The sequence below is a fragment of the Leopardus geoffroyi genome, chromosome A2, assembly GCF_018350155.1.
Source record: "Leopardus geoffroyi isolate Oge1 chromosome A2, O.geoffroyi_Oge1_pat1.0, whole genome shotgun sequence".
NCBI classification, from domain to species: domain Eukaryota; kingdom Metazoa; phylum Chordata; class Mammalia; order Carnivora; family Felidae; genus Leopardus; species Leopardus geoffroyi.
In genome coordinates, this window is record NC_059331.1 from 46,512,435 (window position 1) to 46,517,040 (window position 4,606).

Below are 4,606 nucleotides of genomic sequence, written 5' to 3' on the forward strand. Positions count from 1 at the left end.
GCATTTTCTCTTATGACAGCTTTATTGAGAAACAGTTTATATAACATACAATTCATCTATTTAAAGTGTACAATTCTATGTGTTTTTGTTTGTTTTTGCATAACTACAGAGATGTGCAATCATCTTCACAGTTGATTTTGGAACATTTCACCACCTCCACAAGAAATCCCACACCTCTTAGTAGTCACCCCCATTCCCCACCAGCCCTAGACCAACGCTGATTTACTTTCTGTCTCTGTAGCTTTGTCTATTCTGGACATTTCACATGAAGGGAATTACATAATATATGTAGCCTTTTGTGACTTAGCATGATGTTTTCAAGGGTCTTCCATGTTATATCATGTGTCAGTTCATTCATTTTTCTGGCTGAATAATATTCCATTATATAGATATTCTATATTAGATATAGATATATCCACATTAGATATTAATTATTGATATAGATCTTTAGTGTATAGATATATCTACATATAGTTTCTATGGCTGATGGACATTTGGGTTGTTTCCCCTTTTTGCCTATTACCATTAATGTTGCTGTGAACATTTGTGCAGGGTTTTTTAAAAAAAAATTTCAATATTTATTTATTATTGAGAGAGAGATACAGAGTGTGAGCAGGGGAGGGGTAGAGAGAAGAAGAGACACAGAATCTGAAGCAGGCTCCAGGCTCTGAGCTGTCAGCACAGAACCCAATGTGGGACTTGAACTCACAAGCCGTGAGATCATGACCTGAGCTGAAGTCGGTCGCTTAACCAACTGAGCCCCCCAGGCACCCCTTGTACAGGGTTTTTTTATGAATCTATGTTCTCATTTCTGTTGGGTAGGCAGATACCCAGGAATGGGAAAATCCAAGTATTTTCACTTCATTCTACTGGCAGGCATGGTCAGCTTTTGAAGTCTGGCCTGCCTAGAATATAGATCACTTACCAGTTAGTAGTATCTATATCTCAATTCAGTAAAAAATTTTATACTAACATACTTTTCTTAGAATCCATAGATGAATATTAATTAACCAGGCCCATCTAGTTTGTTTATAATACTTTAGGGATCTCCATTATCACTTAAAGTGACACTTGGAGACCAATATCCTATTCATATCTTGGACCTATGCCTAAGGAATATATTGCCTACACATGTTATATAATAAATACCTTTTGAGCCTCCACCATGTGTCAGGCACTGTGGGAGGAATGGGAGAACCCACAAAATCAAAGAACGTAGCTTTGGAAAGCCAGGCATGCATTCTAAATTCTACCCAAATCTGCCAACTCTTTCTGCTATCATGTGCTTTACAGATGCCAAAATTTGCCAAATACGTGTCTCTAATAGGGTGTCCTATAATATGAGCAAACGTTTCCTATACTTCCTGAATAGTTTTATTCTCTATGAGCAATGATATAAATCCATTATTTCTTTTCCCCTAAAATAGAGTTTCAAGGCGAACTCTACTGTTTCCTCATTTCCCCAAGATGTTTCACTTCTACTACATTTCAAATGAGATGGTGACACAAAACAGGATTCATAATTTAATAGCTACAATTAATCAAAATTTAATTACTTGCTGATTAAAAATTATGCCATGAAATGCATGAAAGTGTTTTTCTTCTTCCTTTGCTTTGCATATGGATTGGCATATCATCAAGTGCCACTCTATTGCTTTAAAACATTGTTCCAAAATAGGTTAGCATTATAAAAAGTCTTTTTTCCCCTTTTCTTTTCTATATTGATGTCTCTTCCCTTGTGATAGTGCTTTGAAAGTAAGTTAAGTGTAAGAGACATAAAGGCTAATTTAATCTCAGAACCTAATTTCTAATACTGATTTGGGGTCAGAATGTACATTCTTTTTTTTTTTTTTAAAGCGAGGGCAACAGACATCATACAAAGACTTCTCTAATAGCAGCTTTTCACCCTACTTTCTAAACCAAGTGAACTTTTCTAAAACCAGACAAACTTAAACATTTTGCTTTTTCTGAAGGTCAAATGATCATTCAATAATGCACAAGTTAAAAATACTGAGTACATTCTTACCTGATTGATTTTTTGAAAAAACTGGATCTATTCACTTGTTACTATGTGTAAACATTTTCACTGAGCTTTATTACAATTTTTTTTTTAATTAAGGTTCAAAACAGTATATTCAGAAACTTAGAAATAAAGGCTTTGTTTTTCTTATGAGTGAGATTCTTTCAGAAATAATCTTTCTCTTAAAATTTTTTTAATGTTTATTTTTGAGAGAGAGAGAGAGAGAGAGAGAGAGAGAGAGAGAAGCATGAACGGGGGGAGAGGCAGAGAGAGGGAGACACAGAATCCAAAGCAGGCTCCAGGCTCTGAGCTGTCAGCACACAGCCCGACAAGGGGCTCAAACTCATGAAACACGGAGATCGTGAGCTAAGTCAAAGGCAGACGGTTAATCGACTGAGCGACCCAGGTTCCCCTCTTGCTCTTTTAAATATCCTTACTTATTTCTTTTTTTTTTTAAGTTTGTTTGTTTGTTTATTTACTTTCTTATTGTTGAGAGAGGGAGAGAGTGCATGAGCAGGGGAGGGGCAGAGAGAAGGAGAGAGAGCATCCCAAGCAGGCTTTGCATCGTCAGCACAGAGCCCGATGCAGGACTTGAACTCACGAATGTGACATCATGACCTGAGTGAAAATCAAGAGTCAGACACTTAACTGAGTGAGCCACCCAGGTGCCCCTAAGTATCCTTACTTATTTCTGATGATAAGAATGCTATATGTTTAATTTTCTTCCTCATGAATACTAATCTTTACAAAATGGCTCATTTGCTTCAAGGCTTGCTGATTTCATCTGCTTCTCAAGGTATTTGAGGTGCTGAGTGATGCACTTTGTGCTTCCTCCTCCTTTTCCTTCTAACAAGTAGCAGTTATCAATGTAAATAAAAGGACTTTTTTTGAGAGGGAGCAGAGTAGAAGAACTACTTAGGAGACATTATTTTGTCCTTTACTTGCTGTACTATGTTCATTATAAGTATTTCAGTGACAAAGGATCATCTTTTTTTTTTTTTTTTTTTTTTTTTTAATGTTTATTTCTGAGGGAGAGAGGGGGTGGTGCACGAGCAGGGGAGACAGAGAGAGAGAGGGAGACACAGAATCCCAAGCAGGTCTAGGCTCTGAGCTGTCAGCACAGAGCCCGACGCAGGGCTCAAACCCATGGGCTCATGACCTGAGATCATGACCTGAGCCGAAGTCAGACACCCAACCAACTGAGCTACCCAGGCGCCCTGACAGAAGATCATCTTGATAATGTGTACCTCTAATGGAGAAAATTTCCAATGTAAACAGACAGGTGCCTGGATGGTGGTTAAATAATTAAGGAAGGCCAGAGGCCCTGGACAGCATCTAGGTGATTTCCTAGTCACAGCTGCTAGGTCTGCAAAATATTACTGGAAAGAAGAAACCTTTCAGGAAATAGAATTAATGGCCAGCTGAGGACAAAAACTTATGATTAAAAAGAAGACAGTTTTCCTGTTTGTGACCCACTGAACACCACATTTGAAATTCCTTTCGAAGGAAGGTCATGATTAAGAAAAAGGCAGACAGCAAAAGCACAGTGTACTCTATTCTGTCTTTTCTACCCTCCCCATGCCCAGCACAGCACCCAGTAGACCCCAGAGGTACCCATTAAATACCAGCTTAATACTGACAGCCAGGCACTTAAGCAATCAATAAAATGTTCCTGTGTGGATCCCTCCACTCGACCCCTGACCCATCCAGTCCCACTTCACTGGGATGACCCTGCCTTATCTGTTTCATGAAGAATGAACCTCAATTCACACCATCTGGGTGTGAACTCATGAGACAGGTTAACCATATCCTAAAACTACAATTAAAGGCAAATACTACTTCAAATCTGGGAACAAAACTAAGTGGGAAAAAAGGAAACTGTTAACTTGATTGAGTCTGGATACACCGAGATAGCACAGGAAGTGAAGATAGAACTTTGAGATCCTATTAGTAACTGAATGCAGTGTGCCTGCTTTAGTGAGTAGGTCTACCGATCATCAAATAACTCTCCCAGGAGAAGGCAAAATTGAAGCCTGTAAAAATTCAAGTTTTCCACTTCCCCTTTCTCACACTTAATTCCCTTTGCTTTTCTGGTTGACTTAGATGCTAGGAAGGATATGTTGCAACAAGTGGAATTACTCACAACTTGAGAGACTGTTGACAGAAAACTTGCCTAGCTGTAACTACTAGCTTGTTTTGTAATTTATCTAAAAAATTAAATGTAGATTTTAAAATAATTTATTGCTGTTAACTATAGTCTTTAAAGATAAAATAATTTTCCAGCATAACTGTGAAATGATCATAAACAGTCATAGAAATATCTATAAATGTGTCAAGATTTTAGTTTTTTTGAATAATGTTGACAAGTCTAAATACATAAACATATGATTGTTTTCAGATTCAGAAGATACATGTTTTTTTGAGAGTGGGCTTTAGACACCATGAGATCCCATTTCTAGATACTTTAGGACACAGGGGTGCCTGGGTGGCTGTCTGTTGAGCACCTGACTCTTGATCTCGGCTCAGGTCATGATCTCACGGTTTGTGAGATCCAGCCCTGCATCAGGCTCTGCACTGACAGCACTG